Source organism: Ziziphus jujuba, chromosome 7, assembly GCF_031755915.1.
Source record: "Ziziphus jujuba cultivar Dongzao chromosome 7, ASM3175591v1".
In the NCBI taxonomy this organism is placed as follows: Eukaryota; Viridiplantae; Streptophyta; class Magnoliopsida; order Rosales; family Rhamnaceae; genus Ziziphus; species Ziziphus jujuba.
In genome coordinates, this window is record NC_083385.1 from 19,653,399 (window position 1) to 19,670,829 (window position 17,431).

The 17,431-nt window shown below is 31.2% G+C and overlaps 1 long non-coding RNA gene across 1 annotated transcript; it reads left to right on the top strand.

The window, feature by feature from the left end:
• Positions 1–9,608: 9,608 nt before the first annotated feature.
• On the top strand, positions 9,609–13,292 carry LOC132804376 (uncharacterized). The gene is made up of 3 exons (XR_009639498.1): positions 9,609–9,761; positions 12,167–12,521; positions 12,615–13,292. It is a non-coding gene; the product is annotated as an uncharacterized LOC132804376 (long non-coding RNA).
• Positions 13,293–17,431: the final 4,139 nt, after the last annotated feature.

Here is a 17,431-nt window from a genome sequence, read left to right on the forward strand (position 1 = left end):
CTTTACCTTAATTCGCATCCAAGTATTGTTCCTAGCTAGTTATATGGTCCCAATGGAAATCATCTAGTGGCAAAAGCCGCAAAACCACTATGGAAATTATTAACTACCTAATAATAACTTTATGTACCAAGATATTCGAGGATTAATAAATTATAGCTGTAACAACCTATAATTCCCATTGATTATACAGCCTTTGATGTATTGCCACATGGGCATATGGATCTTAGTCGTGATTTGTAACATTTTTAAAAATTAATTTGTTAAAACTTAGTTTTGAGAATTTTAATTTATGGAACACTCCCTTACTAATTTATGAATAATGCTAAGGGCATCTAAAAAACTTTAAAATAATATGTTATTATTATTTTATTAATTTATATTTAGTTACTTTATTTTTTTAATTTTTTTTATCTATATTTAAGTTATATTAATTTTTAATCAATAAAATAATCATACATTATCATTTAGTAAATATTTTAAAAGATTTATTAGTAACTTAGCTATAATCTTAATTTATATGCTATCTTCTCATCAATTAAGTTCTTAACTTTATAGCCTACAATATTTTCAAAAAAAATAAAAAAACAACTTTGTATCTTACTATGTAATGGATATACAGGCGCTGAAGATTGGTTCCGTTTTGAAGACTTGTTGGCCACGTCAACGGGGTAAAGGGGACACATATTTTTTTAAAGCCGTTATTATTTTTAAATAATGATTAATAAATTTATAAGATTATTCTTTTTTCTTTTTTGCTGAAAAATTTTATAAGATTATTACTCATATCTCTGTCCCACTTGGGAATAAAAGACAATTATTATAGATTTGTTGTTTTACAAGGAATCAATGATAATTAAATTAACATTCGTGTAATGTGACAAATGCTTTACGAGCTGTAAATGTTAGAGAGATCCAAATAATATATATTATGTAAATCAATTAAATGAATTTTGTATTTAAATTCCTAGATGCTTCCAAATTATTGTCAGTGCCACCTGCCAATTTGTGTGTGGCCTCATGCAAGTTGATATGCACATTAGACGGTGTTTGGTGGCAAAACAAAATCATAAAAATGGAAAAGAAGGCAATTATAATCAATACCATGAGCACATGACTTGCATGTTAAGGAAAAATAAAAAGCCTCTTATAATTTGTCATTTTTTGGACAGCTTAGAAATGCTTTTTGAGGCTTTTGGAGGTCTTTGTCTTTATCCAAGTTTCTCATTTCCTGTTTTCAATTTTCTTCAAATCTTCAATTTTTAATTCTGATTTCAATATGAGCCGTGCATTTTTGGTTTCAGTTTGGGATTTTAAACCATAGTGTAGCTACTCTCAATTCTTATCTTCTTTTTTCTTTTTTCATCTTTTAAGTTAATTATAACTTTGACTTCACTGTTTTGCCTAAGGTTTTAAAATGAGCTTTTATATTTTTACAAGATTTTTCATCCAAAAAAAACTAAAAATTTAATTAAGGTTCTCAAAAGAAAATATGAAAAATATGGGACCATTTTGAAACTTTTTAAAAAAAAAATTTAGAGATTTAAATTTAAAATTTTGAAGTTGTAGCCACTTTGAAAATAAAGGCAAAATAGAGGATTCCAAAGTCTAGTTCATTATGTAAATTCAAACTTTTACTGTGATATAATTTGTTAAGTTATGACAAATTCAAAGAGAAATATTACTATTTTTGGCCACTGCATTGAGATAAAATGTACACTTTTGGGATATTACTCTATTATTAGCTTTAATTCTGCTTCAGAAAGCAAGGACAAAATATCAAAGGGCTTTTTTCCATCATACTATTATAAGTTTTCGACAATGATGGTCCCTTATTTTTAGCGCATTTTGCGCACTTAGCCATAATTTTTTTTTTTTAATTAGGCATTTTTGTCCTATAAGTTTAGGTAAGCAGGAGGGACTTAGAATTCGAATCCAATATAGTTATGGGAGTTCACATAAAATATTTTTTTAGATAAAATAGTTTTAAATTAATAATTATTTAAAAATATAATAAATTTTATTTATAAGATTTAGAAAATTGATAAAAATAACTACAAAATATTGAAAGATTTTTTTTTTCCAAAATTCCTTTAAAAATTTAAAAATTTTACAACTTATGAAATTTTAAAAAATATATTTTTCAATGGAGAATAATGTTTAAGAAAATTGAACTCAATATTAAAATTTCAAAATCTATTTAAGAGAATATAAATCAAAACACTAGATATATAAGTGTTATAATCTTTTCTCGTAATAAAAAATAAAATTTTTACAGTAAGTAAATGAAAAGAAGTACAAAGAAAATAAATGATATTTTTCATACAAAATAGTGTTTGAAAATTTGAATTGGATATTAAAGCTTTGAAATTATTTTAGAGAATATAAATTAAAAACTAAATTTAAAAATTTAAAAATGTTATAATCTTTCGTTAAAATAAAAAAAAATAATTTTTTTTATAAGTAAATGAAAGAAGTAAAAAATTAGTAGGTAATAAATAGTTCCAAGAATAAGTTTTTAAAATAAAAATTTTGTGTTTAGTTGGAAAATGGGTTTTTCTTTTTTGCACCGAAAGGAAAATGGGTTTTCCTTGCTTTTTAAAAAGTCTGGACTCTTACGAATATGCACTACTGTACATCTCGTTTGAATTGTGCTTCTTGGATTTATAGATTTTGTCAAACGAGACTCGCAACTTAGATTTGTGGGCATATTCTCATGAAAGGTATTGTATAATTCTGTTTAAGAAAAGATACCTTGTTTATATGTCGGAACACAATTCCTGGTTGTTGTAGTTAATTAGCCAAAAAATTAAAAAAAAAATTCCTCGTTGCTTGCTAGTTTTGAGCTTGAATCAGGCTTTGAAGAAGCGATGTGAGGTATGGTGTAAATGAAAATCAAGAACTACTATTGGGAGAAAAAAAGTAAGCAGGAGAGGATAAACGATGATGCAAAGATTAATTAAAAACGTTTAGTATTGGGTATAACCAGTGATGAAAATATCGGTATCAATGGAAATGTTGAAGGTAGAATTTTATACAAATTTCAATAGAAATGTACACAAAATTATGGAAATTATAAATATTTAATTTAGAATACAGATTTTTACATATGAGATAATTAATATAGTAAAATAATATAAAAAATATAATAATTAGAATACAAAGATAGTAATATAGTCCATAAATATTAAAAATTATTGTAAATAAAGAAAATTCAATATTTGTTAGCACCAAAATATAGAAAATTTAATAAATAATATTTAGATACATGAAATTATCAAACATAATTCATAATACAAAATCAATATTAAAAAGAGTCTATACCAAAAAGAATCTATAAAAATTCCATCCCAGTAATTTTTTTTTAATTTTATTTCTTTAATTTAACAATCTTCAATTCAAAACCCTACGAAAACAAAGAATTGAATCGATTGCCACAAAAGCAAATATAGAATCTCGTGCGGTCCATGTGGCTGACGGAGAGAGAACTGAGAACAAAGGAGATTTTCTCTTTTTCAGAGAGAGAAAAAATATCTTCCACACAAAATTAATTAGGCTTTTTTTTTTTTTTCCATGTTTTCAACGAAAGGGAAGGTGTGAAATCCTACATCGGTTGGAAAGGAGAACGAAACACTCCTTATAAGTGAGTGTGGATATCTTTCCCTTGCGAGGCCTTTTGAAATCTTGAGGGCTGGGTTGTAAGAGGATTTCCCATGCACAAAGAGGACAATATCGCATGCGGGTGGTCTGGGTTGTTACAGTTGGTATCAAAGCCGGTACCCGGATCGATGTGCCAGCGAGGACGCTGGGCTCCAAGGGGGGTGGATTGTGAAGTCCCACATCGGTTGGAAAGGGTAACGAAGCATGCCTTATAAGGCTGTGGATACCTTTCCCTTGTGGACGCATTTTAAACCCGTGAAGGCTAGATTGTAAGAGGATTCCTCAGTGCCAAAGCGGACAATATTCACATGCGGGTGGTCTGGACTGTTACAAAGGATCCCAAACAACTGAGAAAGAGAGAGAGAGAGAGAGAGAGAGAGAGAGAGAGACCTTGTTGAAACTTGAAAAGACCCGTGTGGCTGAGGAGAGGGAGAGAGAGGATGGGTGTTTTGGTTTAAAGTTTGATTTGGTCTCTGGATTCAAACCTTTGTTTCTAGAATCTAGATTTTCATTTTTGTTAATCTAGGACCGATTGCACCCCACTTGAAAACCCATTTGATTTCGGTGACATTCCACGAAATTTCACCGGCTTTCCACTGATTTCGGCGATCTCTTGGTGACTTCTTCCGACAATGATGACTTTGAAAGGCGCCGACGACTTTACAACGACATTACTAACGGAAACTTCTTCCTTCCTCTATCGTTGTCGGTGGTCGACGACACTCGATATTGTCGGCGACATCTTCGACTTTTTCTTCCTTGTGTATAACTCAGTGCTATAGGCTTTAGCAATGATTTTACTTTGCTATGGAAATATGCATGGATTTGCTATTTGGTCAAGCAAATAAGCTTGGAGATGTGAACTGAATAGTTTAGGTTGAATTGAAGAATTGTAGGATTGAGGACCAAGGTTCTGTTCTTGACTTGTCAAGAGATTAGAGGTTAATGCTGAAAGGCTCTTATTTTGGGATATTGACAAAATTAAAGTCTAAGAACTCGTTACATTGGCTTATATGCGCCTCTTGTTTGTGTTATTAGCGCATGAAGGCTGTGTTCTTGAACTTTAATTTTAGTCCATGATCTTGAATTAAGAAAATTTCTATAACATTGATGTTGAATGAGATAAATCCTCAGATAACATACGGGAAGAGCGCATGATTCTGAAATCCACATGTGACAAATCCTGTCCCTCCCTCGCACAAGTTTTTGGCTTAAAGTTATTTTCAGTCCTGGTAATTCTTTTATGTTGTCGATCTAACTTGTTTTATTATTAAGTTCAAATAGTTAATATATCATAACATTGTAATAGATATATATTATTCAAAAGTAAAATAATAATAATAATAATTTGTAATTGGTAAAGTCGGAAATTGGCTCAGGATGTGGTGGTGTTTCCTTAAATTTGAAGAACTATTAGCAGTTATATTGCAATTAAGGAAATGATTCTAAGTGGTTTACCTAAAAGTACATAAAGTTGATACATGTAAAAGTTTAAATAAAACATAGGCTAGGCTTGTTTTTGCATTTGAGCAAGCATGGTGGTTATAATAACTTTTCATTGCCTCTTTAAGCCTTATAAATAGGCTTGTATCCAACCTATTTCAAATGTGTGAAAGAGCAATATTAATGTGTATCTTTCTTCTTTTAGCTCTTCTTTTCCTTCCAATTAAAATTAGTCTTGGACCACTCTTTTTTCTTTTACCAACAGTTTTTTTAGCTTCCTACATTATATTCAAGCCTCCATTTTAAATATCTTTTCACATATTATCCAACAAATTTTGTATTAGAGCCTTGCTTTAACTTTTCATAATATACCCATGGAGGTCAATAACCAACAAATTTTTAGTTATGTCCAAAATCTAATTCCCAGCTTTTCCAGTGAGAGTTATGATTTTTGATACATTCAAATTAGAACCCTTTTTATCTCACAAGATTTGTAGGATATAATTGAAGAAGGCTATACTGAGCCTACAAGTTTAGAGCAATTGCAGTTATGGACAGAAGTAGCGAAGGAGTACAAGCAAAACATCCAAAGGGATGCATGAGCACTGCTTTTCATTTAACAAGGGGTAAGCAAAAGTATCTTCCTTAGAATATCAAATGCAACAAAATCTAAAGCTGCATGGGAAATTCTAAAACAACAATTTGGAGGCCATGGAAAGGTAATCACCATTAAATTTCAAACTCTTTGGAGAGAATTTGATAATTTCGCAATGAAAGATAACGGAACTATCCAAGAATTTTCTTCTAGAGTTTTAGATTCATTACTCAAATTAGAAGTTATGAAGATACTATTGCTGATTAAAAAATTGTAGAAAAAATATTAAGATGTCTGCTGGTAAAATTTGAGCATATTTTTGTAGCTATAGAAGAGTCCAAATATTTGAAAACTTACACTTTGGATCAACTATTTGAATCTTTCAAAGCACATGAAAAAGAATGAGCAGGTTTTTTAACCAACTTATAGAGCAAGCATTCAAATCTAATTGCAATATCACAGAAAAGAATTCTACAACCTCAATAAGTAGCTTAACAATAAGAGGACGTTCCTTTAGAAGAGGATGTGGAAGTTAAGGCCGAGGCAGAGGAGGAAGAAACAATTATGAGCAAAGAAACTTCCTGGGTAATTCTAAACCTTATTGCATTATATGAGCAAAAAATCTGGGCATGAGTCAAAAGATTGTCGCTTTAAATGCACAAAATACACAATTTCTAATCATTCACAAAGAGATTGTTGGTGTAAAGACATGCAAGAAAGGAATGAAGTAAACTATTCTTAAAAAGTTGAAGAAAGTCAAGTATTTTATTCATGCATGTCTATTAAATAAGAATCAAAATATACATGGTATTTGGATAATGGATGCAATAGTCATATAATAGGTTATCCATAACTCTTTGTGAAGATGGATAAAAATTTTTTATCCGAAAAAAAGCTTGGAGATGGAAAGTCACATAAAGTTAAAGGAAAATGAGTAATTGCAATAAACTCCAAACGAGGTAACTCTAAACTCATCCACAATGTGCTTTATGTTCTTGGCTTAACATCAAATCTCTTAAGTGTTGGCCAATTATTTTGAAAAAATTATTCTGTAAATTTTGATGGAGATGAAAGCACAATTATTGATAAAAACAAAAACATCATACTGGCAAAAATAAAAATGAATCAAAATAATGTTTTTCCTCTTATTGTGTCACGTGATGAAAAACTAGCTTTTCAAAGTCAAAAATTAATGGGTCATATTTATGGCATTTAAGATATGGGCATCTAAATTATAATAGCCTAAAATTATTAAAACATAAAAATATGATTTTAGGCCTCCCTCCTATTGCCTACATAAATAAAGTTCGTGAGGGATGCGAATATAAAAAAATGCATAAATTATCATTTTCCAAAAATACTTGGAGAGTAAAGGCACCATCAAAGTTGGTATATTCAAATATTTTTGGATCAATTCGAACTCCATCTTTGAATAGAAAAAGATATTTCCTTCTATTTGTTGATGATTATACCCGAATGATGAGCATATATTTTCTTAAAGAAAATTCAGAAGCTTTTTGAATCTTCCAACAATTCAAAGCTTTAGTAGAAAAGCAAGTCAGGAAGCCGTTGAAGACACTTCAAACAGACTATTGTGGAGAATTCATTTCTAAACCATTTAGGGTGTGTTTGGTTCATGGGATTGGCCAGGACTGGATGGGATTGTGTCCCAAGTTTGGTGTTTGGTTTGCCATTTTGAGTTTAGGACAATTTAACCCAAACAGTGATTTAATCATAAATGATTGGGACTCATCTGACCCCCCCCCCCCCCTGCAGGGTCATTTTTGTCCCAAACTGAAATGAAAGCCTACTCTACTAGCTCGCCGAAGGAGCTCACTGGAACTTGGTGGAAAGTCAAAGGAGCTCGCTAGACATCTGCATCTCACAGAGAAAGAAACACGATCGGTGAGTTCCCTCCATCTCTGCATCTCTATATTTGTTGAGTCTTCTTCTTCCTTGACTTTTGTTCTTGTCATTTGTTGAAATGAAAGCAGATCTAACTAGATCTGGAAAATAACTTTATTCTCTCGCCGAAGGACCTTGCTAGAAGGCGGTGGAAAGTCGAAGGAGCTCGCCGGACATCTGCATCTCTCGGAGAAAGAGACACGGTCTGTGAGTACCCTCCATCTCTGCATATCTGAATCTGTAGATTCTTCTTCTTCCTTGACCTTTCTTCTTGTCCTTTTTGTTGAAATGAAAACCGATCTTACTAGATCTGTCCTTTTTCTCTAACATTTGGGTCTTTTGTTGTTTCTTATTATGGTATGGGAAAATTTTTTTGATATGCTCTTTTGCAATATGTTAGTTCTTTCGGTTTGGGCAATTTTTGTAGTTTGTATTACTATGGAACAAATTTTAACAAATTTTCTGCTGCATGTTTCTCTCCATCTCTTGTTCTTTTTTTCTTTTATTACCCTAAAAAATGCCTTCTTTCTTTCTCTAACCATTTATTTTTCTCACTGCTCTGCAACTTGGAACTATTATTTTCATATTTTATTGGAATCTTTTTTGAACCACCAAAATGTGTGGAATACTAGCCGTTATTGGTTGCTCTGATGATTCTCAGGCCAAAAGGGTTCGCGTGCTTGAGCTTTCCCACAGGCAAATTTCTCATTGGCTTGCTCTTTTTATGCATTTGCTTTGCTTCCTTTTTTTGTCTTTGCATTTATTTTGGGGTTGAATTTTGCTTTTAGTATGCAGTCATTGCACACAAGCCTAATCTTTGTTAACATAGAGTTGGTTGCAAATTCTTTCGTTCGAAAATCTTTGTTTATTAAATTCATTTTATCCAATAATCCGAAGTTTAATGGGGAAAAAAAAAGAATTATCTGATCTTGATTAGAAGATGGATATGGCAGTATGGCTCACTTTGGATATCTTACATGGTTTATTATTACTCAACCTGTACATGCTTTTTGGCCATTGTAGTCCAATCATGGTCATTCCTCAAAAGAAAAAAGTCCAATCTTGACCTTATAAATTGTATGATCCCACAATTTTTCTTACCCATTAGAGCAAATTTTCAGGTTAAATAGAGAAGATAGGAAAAGAAAAAAAGAAAAAAAAGTAGAAAACCATTGATTTTATTTTACTTCTTTGTTCATGTCAACTACTATATTATTTCAGTTCATAAAACATATACTATGGTTTCAATTGGCTCAAAATTTTGCTGCTTATATATTCTTGAATCTCAATATTTGAATTCCTTAATTTGGCTCATGCATTCTAGTTCTATTGGAAGGTAGCCCAGGTGTTGGGAAAACTTGTTTAATTGTTGCATTAGGCAAGTTTTCTGGTCATAATGTTGTAAGGAAAAACTTGTCTGAGCAGGTTCATAATTTCAATTATTTGTCCATCTTTATTTTAGTCTAATTTCTTTTCTATACTCTCTGCCAGCTTCCCTCCTCATCCTCTCCTCTTACTTCCTTGCCGTTGAAATATATATATATATATATGTATATAAGATTACATCAACGTGGCATGAGCAATCACATAAACTTCATGCCTCCATCTATTACTTATAATATTCTGTAGTGCAAATGTGCAATTTGCTTGAAATGAAACTGCTGCATGTGACATATAGGACATTTCATTATTGTTAAGTTTTAGCATGCTAAATTATGCTTAAACTGACACGTGGATTACAGGATGAAGTTGGGGTTTACTTTGGTGCCTGAGTGGCTTTTAGTTAACTGTTTGGTGGCACTTTTTATTTAAGTGCTGGACATTTGTTATTGTAGTGGATGGGTGGCTTTGGGATTCTTATAGTCATTGCAACTTTTTGAGATTCTTATATACATCCTAGGATGGATATTCTTTTCCTTTGTAGTTTAAATTTTTTATTTTTTTTATTTATTATTGTTATTATTTTTGAGCTTATCTTTTATGCATACGACCTTTTTCTTTTGTGTACTTTAGAGCTTATCTGTTATGAATAATGCCTTTCTTTTTGTGTAGTTTATACTTATCTTGTGATTTGGATCGGTTGGACAACAAGGCAGTGCAGCTTACGAGTGGTTGAGAAACTTCAGTCCTCAACAGCCAAAAAAGCTTGGTTAGCCGAAAAGTACGTATTTAAAGTGGTGTTGATCAAATGTTTTAATTTTCTCTTTGTTGGTTTTCCTGCTAAGTCTTTTTTCTTTGTATTTCATTGAAGAAAATCTATCTCGTGTTCCTTGGATTTGGAAAATAATTCCATTTGATACTTTTCATTGATGATGTTTGGCTACAGTTTATGTTTGCGAATGATGTTTGGGAAAATCTCTCATGTTTGCTCATTTGGTATTTTCCATTGGATTGATATTGATGATGTTTGGCTACAGTTGAAGTTTTCCATTGGCGTGCTACCCGAGCCATTAATTTGAAATTGGATTTAGTTGTTTGTACCTTGTACAACACTCTTATTAAATTCCTTATATATTAATATACTATCTATATATATTGGCCTAATAAAACTAATTCCATGTCTCCTAAAAATTCTCCTCTCTGACACAATCAAACACATCCTATTGAGCCGATCCACTTTATTGAAAAGAGGTTATGAAATTGATGCCTTATTTATTTAAAAATTTATTGAAAACATGTTATAAACAAATAAAAATATGTGAAATACGTATTAAATATAACAATTATAAAATATATTATTTGATTACAAATGAACAAATGTTAAAAAAAATATTAGTAGAACATAAATATAAATAAATTTTAAATATGAAGTTCGTATTTTTTGTGTTAATCTTTAATTCTACCTCATTGCCATAATCAGTTAAACAAAAAATTTTGGGAATGATTATGTTTCTTTTATCTTTTCTTAGTTCCAGAAATAATTGTTTCTATTTCATCCAAAATAAATTATGTGTCTTAAATATAATGTGCTTTCGATTTATTTGTTCTTTTTTTTTTATTTTTTATTTTGTAGTACATATGGATAAAAAAAAAGTCGCTGCATTCTTTTTGCTTCCAAATGATTCACAATTAGAGTCTTTTTGTATGGCATTTATGTCGCTTTTGTTTATGTATATGTACTGGGTATATATAAGGCGACATGCTAGAGGTTATAGGAATTAATTACTTAGGAATGCAGAATTGTGTATGGCCTTTTTAAATAGTCTGTTAGACAATTATGTTAATTGTATTAGTCAGCTTAGGATGGATAGGAGAACATTTGATACTTTGTGTCAGTTATTACGTGAGGATGAATATGTTAAAAGTGATGGCATTGTTACATTGGAAGAGCAAGTGCGTATATTTCTATACATAATTACTCATCATATAAAGAACTGTACAATTATCAGTAGATTTTTTAGATCGGGAGAGACGATTAGTAGATATTTCAATTCTGTGTTGCATGGAGTATTATGCTTACATAAGATTTTGTTGAGACAACCAGAACCTGTATCAGATAATTGTTTGGATGGTAGATGGAAAGTATTTAAGGTACATTTGTGGAATTGTTTGGTTATTTATATTATAGTTCAATTATTTGTAACATTATCTGATGTTAGTAACTTTGTTAATGATGTAGAATTGTTTGGGAGCTTTAGATGGAACTTATATTAAGGTGAATATCCCAGAAAAGGATAAACCAAAATATCGAACAAGAAAGGATAAGATAGCCACAAACGTTTTAGGTGTATGTAATCCAAACATGGAATTTATATTTGTATTACCTGGTTGAGAAAGTTCCGCTTCGGATTCAAGAGTACTCCGAGATGCATTAAGTAGGCCAAATGGGTTAAGAGTATAAACCGGTAAGACTAATTCTCAAGTTTTACATTGTAGTAGCCAACATTGCATACACTAATAGGAGATATGTTTTTTTCTTTTTTTAGGTTGTTATTACTTAGTGGATGCCGGTTACACTAATGGTGAATGGTTTCTTGCACCATATAGAGGAATAAGATATCACCTTTCTGAGTGGAGAGATTGTTGTGCACCCATAAATTATGAAGAGTATTTCAACATGAAGCATGCATCTGCTAGGAATGTCATAGAAAGATGTTTTTGGGGTTCTTAAAAAGTGGTGGGCAATTTTAAGAAGTCCATCTTTCTATCCTATTGCAACACAAATCAAGATAATTACCGCATGTTGCCTTATACATAATCTTATTAGAAGAGAAATGATAATTGATCCTGAGGAAGTCGAGTTTGATAGGAGTAATGATGTTGATGTTATAATCGAGGATGACTTTATAGGATCGATTTCTTCATCGGACCAATGGACCCACTGGAGAGATAATTTAGCTAAGCAAATGTTTGATGAGTGAAGAGGTTGTCGTGGTCATTAGTGGTTGATTGTTGTCTTTAATGCTCCTCTAATTGTTTTATTTTATACTGTTTGTTAAACATCTTGGATCATTTGTATGAAAACCGATATATATTCTGTGCCATTGTTGTCAACTGTGAATGATTGTTGCTTATTTGCTTGCTATTATTGTATTGTTGAAATCATAAAAATGTGTATTTCGATAGAAATAGAGGTTGGAGGTAGCAGTCACGATATCCGAGTGGTTGAATCTAGACAATATGGAGTAAAAGGGAGGAAGATGCTTTGCTGCTTATTTTAGATGAGGTTATAGCTAGTGGGCAGCAGTGTGACATAGGATCATTCAAGCCTGGTACAAGTACTATAATTGAGAGGCTATTGGCTGAGATATGTCCTAATTCGGGATTGCGAGCAAATCCACACATTGAGTCAAAGTTGAAAAAGTAGAAGAAGCAATACGGTATAATATACGATATACTAAGCAAAAGTGGATTCGGATGGAATGACTCTCTTAAATGTGTGGAAGTTGATAGTAACGAAGTTTGAAAAGCATATGGGCAGGTTTTGACATCTTCTTTCATTGAATTTTTGACTTGATATATGAAGTATGTTTTTCTATTGTTTACAATTAAAAGTTTGTTTTTTTTATTTTAGAGTAATCCAAGTGCAAAGTCATGGAGAGGTAAACCGTTTCCGATGTATGAGAGGCTTGCTACTATTTTTGGAAAGGATCGGGCAACAGGACATGGAGCATAAACTCCAATTGATATGATCAATGATTTGAATTTGGATAGTGGAAATGAACAATTTAATGATGTGTTTTCTCCAATGTCTATGAATGAAATACATAGTGAACCGTCCACCCGATCCAAATCAAGAGGTAAGAGAAAATCTGGATTGAAGGATGATGACATTGTGAGCGGGTTTGGCAATGTAGCTGAGAAATTGTTTGATAAATTGGCTGTAAAGTTAGATAAATCTGAAGCCAATTATCCACAATACTTAGCTATGGAGCTTGACAAGTTAGGCTTCTCTGCTTATGACAATCTCGAAATCCCTAAGGCAATGAGATTGGATCCATCGACGTTGAGGTTTTTAAGATTATTATGACGGATGCGGGCAAGATTGAATTTGCTAGGAAATTTTTAAATTACTAAGTATTGTTGTGGATCATATATTTAAGCCTATGTATGAGGGGATGATAATTAGGAACACTTATATTTGAACTTTATGGACATATGTTGTATGGTTGTTTATAGACATATGTGGTATGGTAATGGATGTTGGTATCTAATTATGCATGTAAAGACACTTTTATGAAGCATGTGTTATGTTTTAGTGTATTAATATGTACTTGATTGATTTAATGCATTGTTATTTTGTTTAATTATATTATTATATTATGTTATAATTTATTATAATATGCAGGAATATTCAATGGCAAGGAGAAGAGTTTATGTTGTGTTTAAAAATAGACAACCAGGGATATATAATTCTTGGCCTGAATGGAATCAACAAGTCCAAGTATTTAAGGATAATTTATATCAAGCATATAATACAACCGAAGAAACTGAAATAGCATATGGTGAATATGTATAACAAATGATGAGGAATCTAAATGAGGTAAATCCAATACAACATATCACTGCACATGCACGTGCCAACTTGAACGATGAGTGGCATAATGGTTTTATAATCAGCTATTGTTTGGATTACTATCAATGAGTGTTTTTATTTATTTGGCATATAAATAGTTATCGGTGTAAACTCAAATATATACATTTGTATGCAGACAAGTATGTGAAATCGTAGTTAGCAACAAGTTCTTAATTAAATATGATGTTATGTTTTTTTATTTGTACATATGATTTAACATATTATAATATCATTTTAATTGGTTTTTAAAACCATATATTAACGTAATTTGTGGGTGTAAAAAAAATTACAATTTAATTACAATGTCAAGAAAAAATTACAATTACAAAATTTCACTAATTATTTTTATTTTTTATTAATTATTATTTATAAAATATTATGTTATAATTTAATTTTCTCTTATTTTTAAAATTATAAATTAATATAGTTTGTGGATGTAATAAAATTTAAATTTTATATGTAAATACAAATATATCAATTTACAATATTTATTAAGTATATTATTTTTTATTGTAATTATAAATCGAATTTTATAAATTTTCACTAAAAAAAATTATAAAATAGTCCAATCCAGTCTAATTCTGCACCAAACATGGAACAACCAGTCCATCATTTAGTCCGAAACTATACCAAACATAGAACTGCACTATTCTACCCTATCCGATTCTGTCCGATCCAGACCTGTCCTGTCTGATCCAAACCTGTCCTGCATACCAAATGCACTCTTGTGGAGTACTGCAAGAAAAATAGAGTTCAAGATATCTCACTGTTCGACACATCCCAGCAAAATGGTGTAGAATAAAGTAAAAATAGAACAATAGCTAAAAGCATGCTAAAGGAGAAAGGCCTTCCAAATGACTATTAGGCATAAGCAGTCAACATTGCCATATACATTTTGAATATATCTCCAACAAAAGCTGTCATAAACAAGACTCCATATGAAGCGTGGCATAAACAAAAGCTTCAGGTATAACTTTTAAAAGTATTTGGATACATAGCTTATGAACATGTCCCTTACAATACAGAGAAAAATTTGATGAAAAAAGATAGAAGTATATATATTCCTTGGATATAGTAGTGAGTCAAAAGGTTACAGGCAATACAATCCAAAAATAACTAAACTGATAATTTCTAGAGATGTTATCTTTGATGAATCTGCAGCATGGAAGTGGGAAAACACTCTCAAAATAGGGGCAAAAATACTTAAAGAAATTCCTACTTATGATAAGTTAGATCCTCAACCAGTTCAAGATCCTAGTCTAAGCACAAGTTGTCAAGAAACTCCAAGCCCAATCCAATAGTGAATATATCTTTAGATAATAAATTACCACTGAGAAAGGTATGCTCAATTGTAGATATCTGTGAATCTACTAATATGACATTTTTTGCATGTGAGCCTCAAAATTTTAAAGAAGCAGCAAAAAAAGATATTTGGATTAAAGCAATAGATGAAGAAATTGGAACAATAAAAAAGAACAATAGATGGGAACTGGTGGATCTACCTGAAGGCAAAGATGTTATTGGACTTAAATGGGTATACAAAATGAAGTACAAAGAAGATAGAATAATTCAAAAATACAAAGCATGGTTTCTTGCTAAGGGCTATTCGCAACAGCTAAGAATCAACTTCAACGAGACATTCGCACCAGTCGCTCGAATGGAAAATGTTAGAACAATTTTCGCATTAGTTGCTCAAATGGAGGTACCACCATTCTATCAACTGGATGTCAAATTCATCTTTCTCAATGGAGAACTCAAAGAAGAAGTATATGTGGAACAACAGTTGGGTTACACCATCAAAGAAAAATAAAACAAAGTCCTACAATTAAAGAAGGCACTATATGGATCAAAGCAAGCACCACATGCTTGGAGTAGTAAAATTGATTCATACTTCCAGACAAAATAGATTTCAACGGAGTCAAAATGAGCCTTCCTTATATGTCAAAAAGAAGGTATGTAAGATATTCTCATTGTTTGCTTATATGTTGATGATTTGATTTATATTGGTACTAATCCAAAAATGGTAGAAGAATTTAAAAATGCAACGATGAAAGAATATGAGATGACAGATCTTGGCCTGATGAAATATTTTCTTGGCATCCAAGTTCAACAACCAAAAGAAGAAATATTTATTTTTCAAGAAAAATATTTAAATGACTTCTCAAAAGGTTTTGTATGGACAATTATAAATCGGTATCTACACCAATCGCTTTAAATGAGAAGTTGTGTAAGGATGAAGGTACAGAGAAAATTGATGCAAAAAATTACAGAAGCTTAGTTGGATGCCTCATTTATCTAATAAATACTAGGCCAAATATTGTCTTTGTTGTCAGTTATGTTTCCACATTCATGCGTGAGCATAGTAAAAATCACTATGTTTCAGCGAAGAGAATCCTTCATTATCTACAAGGTACTAGAAAATTTGGAATTAAATATGCTAAACAAGCAGATAACAAGTTCACTGGATATACAGAGAATGACTGGGCAGGCTCCATAGATGACTGTAAAAGCTCCTCAGGATATTGATTCTATTTGGGTATAAAACCAATTTCTTGGACATCAAAGAAGCAAAGGACCATCATCTTATCTTCAGCAGAAGTAGAATATATATATATATATATATATCAGCTACAGATGCAACAAGTGAAGTAGTATGGCTTAGAAGAATTTTATCAGATATATAGCATGAAGAAACTGCTCCAATAATCATCAGGTGTGATAATATGTTAACAATAGCAATGATAAAAAATCCAGTGTTCCACAACAGGACAAAGCACATAGAAATTCAACATAATCTCATTAGATATTTGATCAAAGAAGAAGAAATTAAACTAGAATTTGTCAACAAAACTGAGCAACTGGCAGACATTTTTACAAAGGCGATAGCAAAAGAAAAGCTAGAAGACTTCAAGAGTTTCACTAAAATTACAAATTAAGAGGGGGTGTTAAAAAGTAAAATAATAATGGTAATAATAATAATAATAATTTGTAATTGGTAAAGTCGGTAATTGGCTAAGAATGTGGTGGTGTTTCCTTAAGTTTGAAGAATTGTTGACACCTATATTTGAATTGAGGAAATGATGCTAAGTGGTTTATTTCAAAGCACATAAAGTTGATACATGTAAAAGTTTAAATAAAACATGGGCTGGGCTTGTTTTTTCATTTAGGCAAGCATGTCGGTTGTAATCATCACCGCCTCTTTTAGCCTCATAAATAAGCTTGTACCCAACTATTTCAAATGTTTGAAAGAGCAATGTTAATGTGTATCTTTCTTCTTTTAGCTCTTCTTTTCCTTCCAATTAAAATTAGTCTCAGCCCACTATTTTTCCTTTTCCCAAACAGTTTTTTTAGCCTCCTCCATTATATTCAAGCCTCCATTTTAAATACATTTTCATATATTATCCAACATATATTAGAGTTACTTATTGTTATATATGTTCTTGAAGAATTTTATCTTTTTAATATTCTGTGCAACTTAAAATTTTCTACTTCATTTGGTTGGATTGTCATGAAGACAGGTTTGCATCTCTTTATTCTCTTGATGAAGCAAAGAGGGATTATGCAACATGCATTCGGAGGGTCTAGTTGCTTCTGGTTCTTAGCAAATTGGATTCAGTGTTTGTCTATATTCCTGAATTTTATCTAGAAGGTGTTGTAAATCCAAATCTTCTTTTACAAATGAAAATAACTGAGAATGAGGGAAAATCTTCATAAAATCATATATTTTTTACAAGTGCAAATGCCATTGGTTGTTTCTTGTGATAAAAGTAAAGAATTTTACACCATTAATTCATGCTTTTTGTTATTGCATTATT